Raw genomic sequence first — 14502 nt, 5'->3', positions numbered from 1 at the left:
TTTTTGTTGTCCTGGAACGTGTCCAACTGCATTTCAAGCAATTATGTAAGCCAGGCTTCCTGAGAAGTGGCTCTTCTGGAGCTGATACATGTATCAGCTCATCTGCCTTAACAAAAGTGGTAGAACTCAGCTTCAACTTGAGGTGATAGTGTGATTATTTCCTTTTTTACTACTTGTTTGGCTTTCTAGCTTCTTTCTTCCTTCCTTTCTCCCCTTCTCCCTCCCCCCTCTATATATATGAATGTATCTTTTATAAAATCTAATGCTTTCAGATATTTTAATATTTATAATGCCTCTGAAATTATGGAAAAGTAGTGAGAGCTAATATCTATTTAGAAGGCATAATAAATAATATATTTCTGCGTTAAGAAGTAAAACATCAAGATAATAGTAAGCAAAGTCCTCAATTATAATGTTATCATATAAGTTAAAGCCAGAGAGCTATAGTCCACATGACCAAAACCACCCTGCTATAAGTCCTTGTGAATACATCCTGTGTGGGGCTAAATACTTATCTGTCTTTTGGTTGGGGGAGCTCAAGAGGATCACTGTTCAAGGCCAGGCAGGTTTGAGACTTCATCTCAACTAATAAGCTGGTACCCCAGCGTGGTGCACTTGTAATCCTAGCTACATGGAGTAAAAGGGTCAAAAAGCAGGAGGATCTTGATCCCAGGTTGCCTCTGAAAAAAAAATGAGAACTATCTGAAAACAAAAAGGGCTGAAAGTGGCTCAAGTAGTAAACAAGCAGGAGGCCCTGTATGAAAAATAAAAGAAAGTAAAGGAAGAAATCAACAAAATGTCTTTGTCAATGAAGTTTTCTCAGAACATATTCACACTTGTTCACATATTAACTATTGGAACAAAGTAGCTGGAAAAAGATGTTACTATAAGGTTTATAGAAAGGAGACCTCCAGGTGGTTGTTCAAGCAAGAAAGTTTATTAGCAGAAACCAAACTTCTGGCCTGCACAAGATCGGGGTGTGCAGAGGGAGGAGTTACTACTGTGATTGAGGTTATGTAGGGAGAAGGTGGGGAGGAGTCGTGGCCACAGCTGGTCGGTGTGTAGTCGATGCACATGTAACCTCAGGGCCTGGGAAGTCCTCCCATTGCCTCCAGGTGTGCCAGTTACCTGGGTTACAGGTTTCTGGCAGGAACGTCTAGGGAGGGACACATGAAGACCAATGGAGAAAGGATGAGAGTGCAAATGCAATCATAATATTCATTATGCATGTGTAAAACTTTAACCAGGTAACATGAGGGGATGGTTAAGTTTAGGATAGATGAAGGGGAGAATGATGAAAGAGATGGCATTGATAATAGATTGAGTTGTTGAGTTGATGTTCTATTGTAAAACTGCTTAAAATATTTTTTAAAAGCTAACTTTACAATTGGAAAAGAGAAAATTGGAAGGCATGCCTGGGAAACAAAAGCCCTCAAATCTCTTATTGTTCATGTGCTTAAAATAATAAGCAGCTTAACAACTCAAACCATTGCCTAAGGATTAGGTATATTTTCCCAGAGTAAAATAATATAAGTTACACTGATAAGCTTTTGAGTCAGTACTAGTGTTGTCTATGTAAGGTGCAAGAAACGATTCTCTGTCACCTCCCATTTCAACCCACTTTACTCTGTTATACTAAAATAAATTCTTGCTGAAAGTTTGTGAGTTTCTACTTGTAATGGAACAACATGAATTTTTTTACGTGTTCTTCTCAAGTACTTATGGTGTGATATAAAAACTGAGAAGCATAGGAAATGTACTCATTACCTTGATCATGTAACAGTAAAACCCTCTGTACAATATTTTTACAATAAAAAATATAAAAAATCTGAGAAGCTTAGGGAGCCCCCTCCCCTCACAAACCCTCATCTACTGACACAACCACATGATAAATTCCTTTAACTGAAGATGGAAATTAATGTTGAAATTAATGATGAAAATAAAACAAAAAATAAACTTAATAAATAAAAATGCTAGCTAATTGCTATGACTAAAAATGTAAAAAAAATGTTACATATAAATAAACTAAAAGGAAGATAAATTTAAATGAATAGTTTAAGAATTAAAAGATAATAAAAAATAAGATTGGCACTGTTTATTAGTTTATGTTATGGAAATACTAATTTACCCCACTGATGTAGAAAAATTCCTAAGGACTTTGTAAATAAAAGAAGGAAGAGCCAGGTGCTGGTAATTCATGCCTGTAATCTTTGCTATTCAGGAGGCTGGGATATTAGATTTGCAATTCATGCAGAAAACTCCATAAGTACATCTCCAATGAACCACCAAAAAATAAATAAAGTAAAAAACTGAAAATGGGGCTGTGGAACAAGTGGTAAAGGACTAACCTTGAGCTAAAAACTTCAGGAAAAGTGTTTAGCCTTGAGTTTAAGACTTTGGACCAGCACCCACCCCACAAAAAAAGAAAAAAAATACAGATTCCATGCAAAAATAGGGTTCTCTCAAAATTAAAACACAGTTTAATGCAATCCCATTCATCCAATCTTTCTTTGATTTATTGTGTTTCTGAGTCTTTATTAAGAAAATTTCGGCCTGCATCAAGGACCCCTAGAGTTTCTCCTATTTCTTCCTTTAATGTTTTCAGGGTGCCTGATTTTACTGTGAGGTCCTTGATCCATTTGGAGTTGATTCTGGTGCAGGATGACATATAAGGGTCTAACAAAAAAATCAATGTGTAAATATATTAATTGCCTTGGAAAAATATAGCAGAAAATAATGGTTCCTTAATGGGAGACAGGGCATTTGCCCGTTGTTGACCTTTTTCTTGCACATATGTACTGAGATACCATGAGTCCAGCTGACGACTGAGAGACTCATGAGGCTAACAGCTAGATAGTTCCAACAATAATTGTACTGGAAAATTGAATGTCTCATGTCCAGGCAAGTTAAAAAGGAACAGTGGAACTGCAGAGCATTACACAGATTTCATTACTCTACTCATAATGATGCATGGTTTACAACTTATGAATTGTTTCATTCTGAAATATTCTACTTGATATTTGCAAATACAGTAACTGAAGTCTTAGAAAGCACAGTTTCAGATAAGGAGGAGTGCAGAGGTTGAAATTATTTCTCTCATGTAGTTCTGAAGGTTTAATTTAGAGTTCAATCATATTTAAGAGAAGAGTGAGTCCTTAATCCACAGATGTATTGGTTTTTATCTTTTAAAAATTCTGTATATTGAAGATTGCTAAAAGGTAAGAATTCCTTGTTGGTAAATGTTCCTCTTAAGAGATTTTGTTACTATTGGTAAACAAATAAGTCTTTTATACTAATAAACTCTTCAAAGACTTTGGAAAATGTGTCCTATTATGTCATTTTCATATACTTCATCTTTAATATAACTCCACTGTTATTATCTTTCAGTAGTTGTACAAAGGAGTTGTCAGTTGACAAAGCAGTTTATGAATAAAATATATCTTGATAAATGTTTCTTCTTTCAACATTCTCACCCATCCTCTCATCCACTCCTTCCCTCACTCTTCTTAATTTCATGGAACAAAAATTGAATTCTTAAATGCATTCTCCCACTTTTCTCTTCTTAATTCATTTACCCCTTCCCCACTGACCCCACTTTACCCCTTTCAAGTAGCTTTATCCTACTGTTTATTTCTGTTGAACTTCACCTTTGTATTTTTACTGGTCCTATGGCTTATACTCACAGTGCTCCCTCCACTCCTGCACCTCTCAGGGGTAGTACTCTTCCACTTGAGCCACTGCCCATATTTGGCTTTTAAGTGGATACTTGGAGATAAGAGTCTCATGGATTTTCCTGTTCAGGCTGGCTTTGAACTGCAATCCTCACATTTCAGCTTCCTGCATAGCTAGAATTACAGGTGTGGGCCAGAGGTGCTTGGCTGAACTTCAACTTTTAAAATTACTGCAAAAATCCTGTCTTGTAGTTACATAATTTGTGGGTTCTGGAGAGAAAAGATAATCTAGTAGAGCCTCTAAATAAATAAATAAATAAATAAATAAATAAATAAATAAATAAATAAAATAATCTAATAATGCCTTTTTCTCTGATTTCCCCTAGTTTGTGGATAATACTGAAAGTAAATTGTTAGCCTGTGTTCAGCTGCCAGCTTCATTCTCTAATAAATATTGAGAAGTAGCCTGCAGATAATAAACTGGGGGTGGGGTAGTTACATTGTTCTATGGAGATATTCTTTTTCAAACTTACAGGAGTACATACACAGAAAATGAGCTGGTTACACAATAGTTAATAATAATGAACAATATCTAAAAGTAAATGAATTATGTTAAAGTCTTAGTTCTCTTTGGTTTGTTTTTTTTTTCTCCACTGGAATTACTACTCAAACAGAAGCCAAAGATAAGATACAATCCCTTGTTCATTGTACAACTTGGAAGTTTGTATTCATTCTACCAATTTATGTTGCAATTATATTTAGGGAAGTATAATTCTACAAATATTCTCACCAATTTTTCCTTTTTCGTTAAATCAATGCCATCTTTACAGGTAAAGTAAGACTATTTATACACATATATGTATCTGGATTTTTAATTCACATGCAAGCTCATCAATAATATGTGGCTTCTATTTTCTTTATTGATAGTTTGCCAAGTAAAGTTATGCTATGTTATAGGGTATGAGAATTTGAAGAAACAAAACAAGTATTTTTCAATGCCTCAAATAAATATTAGTAAGATATGACATTGTTGTATGTTTGTAGTAGTCATAATTAGTATTTTCTCTTGTATTCCTTATCTCTGAATAATTATTAGTATTTCAAATACAGTGGTACCTACCTTGGAAGGAGAGTTATATTTTGTCTTGATTTTTCCCTGGTATTGTTCAGATTAATTTATTATCTAGTCTATTTTTGAGCCTGAGTATCACAAAATTCTGTAAAATGACATTTTTTAATCAAAATTAAATCTTTTAACAGCAAATTAAATATATAAATGAACATATAGTAAATAGATAAATATATTAAACTGTATCATGTCATAATGCTACATAGGTAGGTTTTAAGCTATAACTGGTAGATACTTAAAAATTTAGAAGGACAGAGTAGCCAATACCTGTCACTCTAGCTATGTCAGGAAACAAGAAATAAGAGAATTGGAGCCCAGCTAAATACTAGGGCCCAGACAAAAGGTGAGATTCATCTTTTTTTTTCTGATCCCGATGCTTGAACTAAGTTCATGTGTACTATCTGTGATGTGTTTTGCTCAAGGCTAGTGCTCTACCACTTGAGCCACAGTTCTACTTCCAGTCTTTTGGTGGTTTATTGAAGATAAGAATTTCATAGATTTTCCTGTTGAGACTGGCTTTGAACCATAGTCTTCAAATCTTATTCTCCTAAGTAGCTCAAATTACAGGTGTTTGCCACCAGCATCTGGAAAAAATTCTAACTTAAAACAATGTGAAAAAGCGCTGGAGGCATGGATATATTTTCAGTGCCTGCCAAGCAAGCAAAAGGCCATGAGTTCAAAATCCCATTGCATAAAATAAAAAAAGAGAAAACGTATAGAAAAATGGAATCATAATAAAGTAGGTGACTTTTTGTAAGCATAGAAGAGAAGGAACTGAACAGAAAGGGCCATGGATGTGGAAAACAATTATCAGAGTACAGTACCGATTTGTAATTGGGTTCCAGCTTTAAAATATTTATAAAAAATACTGTTTTTCTCTTCCGCAAGCACATCAACACTTCTTTCCACAAAAAGGTGTGTGTATGTATGTGTCCCAATATTGAACAATTCTCCAGTATTAGCTAAATAACCTCCAAGTTAATTCATTTCTAATGCGCTTGACTTTGACAGTCTCATATCCAACAGATTATGGTCTCAGTCCAATAAGATACCACATTTCACAATGCAATTGTAAATGAAGAGTGTCAATCTCTCAACTTACTGTTATGTTCAATCATTTGTTAGAGTTGCTCACGTTATTTCAAAACACATTTTAATATTATTAGTCATTTATAATAGAAAGATCTAACTCAGGAAGAGTCACATGAAAAAGATGACTAGGGTAAGATATGTGGGAAAGGCCACACTTCCATCACCATATGTTCATGAACCTAGAACCTTTCTAAACCCTGTCCTTCAGAACTTTTATGGGGCATGTATTTGGGGAGTATGATTGAATAAATTGTTTTCCTACTAGTGACCAATGTAATCTTTAGCTATTCTACGTTTTGTGAAAACGATGGTGGTGCAGGTAAGGTTGAAAATTCCCACTAATTAATCACTAGAAAACAGTTCCCATTCTGAGGGGGTTCTGTAAGCTCCTATACATCAGCCCTTCACTAGAAAATGAAAAGACACGTCATTTTAAGAATTTAGAAGAATAGTACTAAGCCAAAATATACACAATTGTCCCTTAGTATCTATGGAAGAATTGTTGCAAAATGCAAAATACAGAAAGGATTTAAGTTTTTATATGAAATGATATAGTGTTGGCATGAAACCTACATATATCCTTAAACATTAAGCCCTCTGTAGATTACTCATGCTATGATAGAAATGTTACTTAGATGATTATTATTAATATCCTGAATACATATAGAAAAATCTGTACATGATGACTATCAAACCAACCACATCTGCATTTGCTATCCTGTGTTGCTAGATTGACAATCAGCAGACAAGGAAGGCCAGCTGGATTTCATGCATGACAGCATCACAAAGCTGCATGCAGCTCAGGGATGATAGGCAAGCAGCAACCTAGTTCATTCTACTCCTCCCTTGTAGCCACCTGTTTCTCATTAATTACTCCTGTCACATTGAACTGTAACGAAAGCAAAATGAAGAAATGAAAAAGAGAATAGATCCCTTCCATGATATCAGTGCCAGAGATGGCTATCCTAAATTTATCTATTGAAAACTGAGGATAAGCCTCCCTTCCCTCTACTGTCCTGGCCTGATCAAGGAAGGTTGCAGAAGGCAGTTGCTATTAAACCACCATCTTTTCTCTAGCAATGAAATTTGAGGCAAGTAAGAGAGGTAATGTTTTCCTAGGGATCCTAAGACAGCATATTTGTGCAGGAATTTTGGAGTATTAGACCATTTTTATTCATAATCATCTTTTCCTTCACTTTCTATATTCCATTTCCCATGAACACCCATAGCATCATTCTTGAGTATCATTTTTGTAAAAAGATGACATTTTTATGTTGAAAGCTACACTAATATATATACAAAAATATAGTGAGGAAAAATTTAAGCATTAAATGCTAAATTTTGACTTTGAGATTCAAAGCAATTGAAGAATAGTCTGTGATTAAGGTACTTGTTACAGAGATAGTTACCATAGTAGTAGATATTAATGATTCACAGGATAATATCTAATGATGGCTCAACTGCAAGATGATAGTTGATGAACATCAACCAGCGGTGTACACACACACACACACACACACACACACACACACGCACACACACACACGCACACACACGTATATATATATATATATATATATATATATATATATATATATATATATATATATTTGTCAGTTATGGGGCTTGAACTCTGGGTCTGAATGCTGTCCCTCAGCTGCTCAGCTCAAGGTTAGCGCTGTAGCACTGGAGCCACTGCACCACTTCCGGTTTTCTGAGTGGTTTATTGGAGATAAGTATCTCATGGATTTTCCTGCTCTGGCTAGCTTTGAACCTTAATCTTCAGATCTCAGCTTCCTAAGTAGTTAGGATTACAGGTATGAGCCACCGGCACCCAGCAAGCAGTGTGTATATTTAAAGATTGTATCCAGAAAAAACTTTTCTAGTAAATTTTTAAAGACAGTTCTCTATTTTTACTGATAAGCAAACTACTAGGTAAATAAATAGAAACACTTATAATGAGAATTTTCTCCAAGGTCAATGCAAGGACCACATTGTTTGTACACAATATGTACAATTGTACGGACAAGATGATATTTGCCATTGCCAAGTTTTGTATGGGTCTCTTTCGGCCTTTCTTCCCAGGGAACAAATATGTCTGAGCTAGGCCTGTTTCAGACAAAAAGACAATGTTTTAAGTCATGAATGTTTTTATGTATTATGTGTGAAGAATATGGAAGCTATGGAATTTTAGATGTAAAAATCAAACACTGTCTTGTTAAAGGCAGAAGGCAGAAAGGTTACCTAAATATAGATATAATAAAATACTGAAATGATATCTAAAGTAGATATGTTACAACAATTATAGAGGTATTGAGTATAAAGCAAGGAATATGCTTACTGGATGCTAGTTGCTCATATCTATATCCTAGCTATTCAGGAGGATTAGATCTGATGATTATGGTTCAAAGTCAGACCAGGAAGGAAAGTCCAGGAGACTCTTGTTTCCAGTTAACTTCCAGACACAAGTGGTTCTGTGACTCAAATATGTATAGCACTAGCATTGATTGCAAAAGCTCAGTGTCAGTGCCCAGACCCTGACTTCAAGCCCCAAAACTGAGAAAAAAAAGAATATTGGGGCATCCGGGGTCGGTGGCGCATGCAGGCCGCCAGTGTGCACCACCAGCGCCATCTGTGCCTCTCCCCCGAAGCCACCCGCATTTGCAGGGTGCAGGCAGAAGGCCCGGCCTCCTCGGGGCAGTCCTGACAGCCTCACCCCACCCCTCACCCCCGCCATCGCCCTGGTCCCCTGGTGCGCCCAGCCTCTCCCCGCCTGCCTAGAGCCAATTGCCCGCGCTTGGGTGCCCAGAGGAGGTGTCCAGAGTTCCTGCCAAGGACGGATCTTGATGAACAAAACAAAGAAGACGTAATTCATCTCTAGAAGTCTACCTTAGCATAGAAAAAAAATTTATTTAAACGACTTGTTTTTCCCCTTCCCCTCCACAAATTATACCGACATCAAATACAGTGAAAGCAGGGGTTATACTGTGGGGGAGGGACATACAAAGCAACAAAGAAATAATCTTATAAATGCGTTAGAAACAAATGCATGAAAGAAAAAAAAACATTTAAATACATATCTTAGGGTTCATTTTCCTAACATCACATTATCTGATCTTTTCTCTTGACTCATACATATACTAGATATTGCAAATAAGGGAAACCATGGGACCTATTATTCTTTGGGCTTGGCTTACTTCACTTAATATAATTTTTTCCAAGTCTTTTCATTTCCTAACAAATGGGGCAATGTCATTCTTTCTGATGGAGGCATAGAATTCCATTGTGTATATATACCACATTTTCTTGACCCATTCATCTACTGAGGGGCATCTGGGTTGGTTCCATATCTTAGCTATGGTAAATAATGCTGCAATAAACATAGTTGTGCTGGTAGCTTTAGTGTGGTCTTGTTTGTAATCATTTGGGTAAATGCCCAAAAGTGGGATGGCTGGGACCCGTTGCAGCAATGAGAAGTACAAGTTCTCATGTCGAAAACGAACTTTACAACTTTGGTGTGTGTGGGGGGGGAGGATTGGGTGGGGGGACGGGTGGGGGGAGGCTGGGAAGGGATATGAAGGGTAAACAAAGGAGGAGGCTACAATGCTTGATAGGAAATGTAGTCATTATCTTGCCCATGTAATTGTAACCCCTCTGTACATTATGTTCACAATAAAAAAAATACAAGGGACTGTAAACATGCACATAAAAAAAGAAAGAAAAAATTATTTAGAATTGTAAAAATGGAAAAAGAGAAAATAAATCATGATGAAAAAAACAGATGCAGAAAATTCACCGGACTTTTCTGACCACTTTAATCAACTTGAACTGTTGAAAACACATGGACACCTCATTCCCACTTGTACTCAAAGTCTCTGGCTAGGCAATTGTGATGAAGATGAGGAACAAGATGAAAAAAGCAAAGAGTGGTATCAATTGCAAGAAAAAAAATGGAGAAGGATCCAAGCAAATTGCTTTTTGAGCTGCCAAAAATAATCGGGTAACATTATTATTAAGGCAAGGACCATTACATAGTAGGAGAGCCACTGGTTTTATAGCTAGAAGATCTTTTCCCCAAGCCTCATTTGAACCATACATTTAGACTTACACAATTTTTGAACTTCTAGTTTCTTGTCTTTGAAGTTGCCATCACAATATTTGCTTGTTTATTAAGGTTAATGAGAATCGAACAAAGCAAAGTACAAAAAAAGCACATATTAAGGTACTTTAATATTATTTAAGGTTAATTACAAACCTCATAAGCAGTTGTCATATGTATTTTTCAATCCTTTGTATCCAAATCAGTTGTAGCTAATCATTATTTTCTAGTTAAGTATCATTTAAGATACAGAGAATGTAAACAATAAATACCAGTCCTCACATATCCCTACAAGGAAAATAAAAGCATTTTACATTTTGTAGAGCTTTTTAATGTGCACTGCAATGTACTAGAGGTTCATAAATCAAAGTGAAAACCACTTCCTAAAAGCATGTTTATAAAGATGTATTTTAAAGGAATTGAGCCCTTTAAGCCCTGAATTTTCTTGTTCTTATCTTATTCTTCTGTTAAGAAGAGTTTCAGCTGGGCACTGGTGGCTCACACCTGTCATACTAGCTAATCAGGAGACTGAGATCTGAGGATTGCGGTTCAAAGTCAACTTGGGCAGGAAAGTCCATAAAACTCTTCAATAAACCACCAGAAAACCGGAAGTGGCAATGTAGCTCACATGGTAGAGGGCTAGCCTTGAGATGAAGAGCTGAGGGACAGCACTCAGGCCCAGAGTTCAAGCCCTATAACGGACCAAAAAAAAAAAAAAAAGAGGAGTTTCATGTTTTTAACTTTTTTTTAAATTTTAATTTTCATTTTTTGTGAACATACTGTACAGAGGGGTTACAATTGCATGGACAAGATAATGAGAATATTACTTATCAAGCATTGAAGCACCCTCCTTTGTTTACCCTTCATATCCCTTCCCAGCCTCCCACCTGCAACCCCCACCCAATCTCCCGCCCCCACGCAAGCCCCCCCACCCCCGCATGAAAGTTGTAAAGATCGTTTTTGACCTGACAAATTGTACTTCTCATTGTTGCAACAGGTCCACCAGTATTCTTAAACGACTTGTTTTTCCCCATCTCCTCCACAAATTATACCGACATCAAATGTAGTGAAAGCAGGGGGGAGGGACATACAAAGCAACAAAGAAATAAGCCCATAAATGCGTTAGAAACATATGCATGAAAGAAAAAGACATTTAAATACATATCTTAGGGTTCATTTTCCTAACATCATATTATCTGATCTTTTCTGCTTCACTCATGAATATAATAGATATTGCAAATAAAGGAAACCATGGGACCTATGTTTCTTTGGGCTTGGTTTACTTCACTTAATATAATTTTTTCCAAGTCTTTCCATTTCCTAACAAATGGGGCAATGTCATTCTTTCTGATGGAGGCATAGAATTCCATTGTGTATATATACCACAGTTTCTTGACCCATTCATCTACTGAGGGGCATCTGGATTGGTTCCATATCTTAGCTATGGTAAATAATGCTGCAATAAACATAGTTGTGCTGGTAGCTTTAGTGTGGTCTTGTTTGTAAGCATTTGGGTAAATGCCCAAAAGTGGGATTGCTGGGTCATAGGGGAGCTCTATGTGAAGTCTTTTGAGGAAACTCCTTACTGCTTTCCAAAGTGGTTGAACAAGTTTACACTCCCACCATCAATGCAGTAAGGTTCCCTTCTGTCCACATCCCCTCCAGCATCTGTTGTTGTTAGAATTCTTGATTTTTGCCATTCTAACTGGAGTGAGGTGGTAACTAAATGATGTTTTGATTTGCATTTCTTTTATGGCTAGGGAGGTTGAGCATTTCTTCATGTGTCTATTGGCCATTCTTCTTTCTTCTTCAGAGAAGTTTCTCTTTAAGTCTTTAGCCCACTTATGTATTGGGCAGTTGTTTCTTTGAGGATTTGTTGTTGAGGGATTTAATTTTTTGAGTTCCAAGTATATTTTAGATAAGAGACCCTTGTCTGTTGTATGGCTAGTGAAGATCTCCCAATCCATGGGCTTTCTATTGATTTTGCTAGCTATGTCCTTTGCCATGCAGAAGCTCTGCAATTTCATGCAATCCCATTTGTCCAACCTTGCTTTGTTTTGTTGTGTTTCCTGGTCTCTATTAAGAAAATTTCGGCCTGCGCCAAGGAGACCTAGGGTTTCTCCTATTCCATCCTGTAATGTTTTCAGAGTGTCTGCTTTGATTCTGAGATCTTTGATCCATTTGGAGTTGATTCTGTTGCAGGGTGATATATAAGGATCTAGCTTTAGTTTTCTATAAGTACTTAACCAATTTTGCCAGCACCATTTACTGAAGAGGCTGTCTTTCTTCCATTCTATTTTTTTAGCTCCCTTATCAAAGATTAGACGGCTATAGGTCTGTAGGTCCATTTCTGGGTTTTCAATTCTATTCCATTGGTCCTGAGGTCTGTTCTTGTGCCAGTCCCAAGCTGTTTTGATTACTATGGCTTTATAGTAGAGTTTGAAATTTGGTATTGATATTCTTCCAGCAGTGTTCTTTTCGTTGAGGAGCTTTTTTGCTATTCAGGGTCTTTTATTGTTCCATATGAATTTTTGGATTGCCTCTTCTATTTCCTTGAAGAATGAGGTTGTAATTTTGATAGGTATCGCGTTGAATTTGTAGATAGCCTTGGGAAGTGTTGCCATTTTCACAATGTTAATCTTTCCAATCAAGGAGCATGGGAGGTTTTGCCATTTTCTAAGTTCTGTTTTGATTTCCTTTTTCAAGATTTTAAAGTTTTCCTCATGGAGGTCCTTCACTTCTTTGGTTAAGTTAATTCCTAGGTATTTTATTTTTTGTGGGGCTATTACAAATGGAGTTGCTTTCCTAATTTCAGCACACTTTTCTCATTGTTGGCATACAGAAAAGCCATTGATTTTGGGGTGTTAATTTTATACCCTGCTACTTTGCCAAAGTTTTGAATCAGCTTGAGTAATTTGGGAGGGGAGTCTATGGGGTTCTTTAAATACAAGATCATGTCATCTGCAAAGAGGGAGAATTTTATTTCTTCTTTCCTTATTTGGATCCCCTTTATGTTTGCATCTTCTCTTATTGCTGTAACTAGGCATTCTAATACTAGATTGAAGAGAAGTGGAGAGGGTGCACATCCTTGTCTTGTTCCTGAGTTAAGAGGAAATGGCTTTTATTTTTCCCCATTAAGTATAATGCTGTCTGTAGGTTTGTCATATACAGCCTTTATTGTATTGAGGAATGTTCCATGGATTCCTAATTTTTCCAAAACCTTCATCATAAAGGGTGTTGGATCTTGTCGAATGCTTTTTCTCCATCTATTGAGATAACCATGTGGTTCTTGTTCTTGCACCTACTGATGTGATTAATAATATTAATTGATTTGCGTATATTGAACCAACTTTGCATCCCTGATATGAATCCTGTGTGATCATCGTGTATGATTTTTTGGATGAATTGTTGAAGTCCACAGGACAAAATTTTGTTGAGGAGTTTGCATCAATGTTCATCAAAGAAATGGGTCTATAGTTCTCTTTCTTTGATGAGTCCCTGCCTGGTTTTGGGATGAGTGTTATGATGGCTTCATAGAATATGTTTGGTAGTGAACTTTCTCTTTGTGATCTTTGTGAGCTCTGCTTTGAAGGCCTTGTAGAATTCTGCTGTAAATTCATCTGGACCTGGGCTTTTCTTAGCTGTGAGGTCTCTTATTGCTGTTTCTATTTCAATGCTTGATATGGGCCTGTTAAAATGGTTTAACTCATCTTGGTTTGGTTTAGGCATGTCGATATTTGGTAGGAAAAGCTTCATTTCTGCTAAGTTCTCAAACTTATTAGCATAAAGTTTTGAGAAGCATTCCCTTATAATGTTCTGAATCTTGGTTGTTTCTGTTGTGATGTTTCCATTCTCATCTCTGAATGGGAATAAATAAAGAAAAAAAGAAAAAGTTTGCAAGGAACCTTGAATAAACTAAAGGTAAAAGAAGCAAGCTTGACCAAAATAGCTGAGGAACAGCACTTAGGTCCTGAGTTCAAGTCCCAGAAGTGATGAAAAAATAAATCAGGATAAATATAGTTCTACAATCAAAGAGAAGTTGAAGACTGAGTGCCTCTTAAAAGCTATCATTTTTTGTGACAGATTCTACGCTGAATTACAAAGCACATTGACTTTGGAAGATCTAGATTGACATCTTCAAGGTTCATGTTTTAGGAATGTTCCATCTCTCTCTGAGTCCACATAAAATTCTCTGTTCTGTGGACCAATAATGTGGCCAACAGTATTAAATGAACTGACTGGTAAAACTAAGTCACTTTGAAAGAATAGAGAAGGTCTTATAATTCATAGATTTATAAGCATTTATATGATACAGTGATTTTCGACTTTGGTTAAGCATCAGAAATACCTGGAAAATTTTTTATTTAAAAACATAGAGATTCACATGTGAATTAAACCATTAAACCAAATGAAAGCATAGAAGAAAAGCCATGGAAGAGCACTGAAATACCATGAATATGAAAAGAGCAGCTGGCAAAAAAAGGAAAAATATATATAGAATTATTTTGGAT

This window comes from Dipodomys merriami, unplaced genomic scaffold, assembly GCF_024711535.1.
Source record: "Dipodomys merriami isolate MVZ:Mamm:240054 unplaced genomic scaffold, mDipMer1.0.p SCAF_3, whole genome shotgun sequence".
In the NCBI taxonomy this organism is placed as follows: domain Eukaryota; kingdom Metazoa; phylum Chordata; class Mammalia; order Rodentia; family Heteromyidae; genus Dipodomys; species Dipodomys merriami.
The sequence above is the reverse complement of the archived record's forward strand: the minus strand, read 5'-3'. Positions refer to the sequence as shown.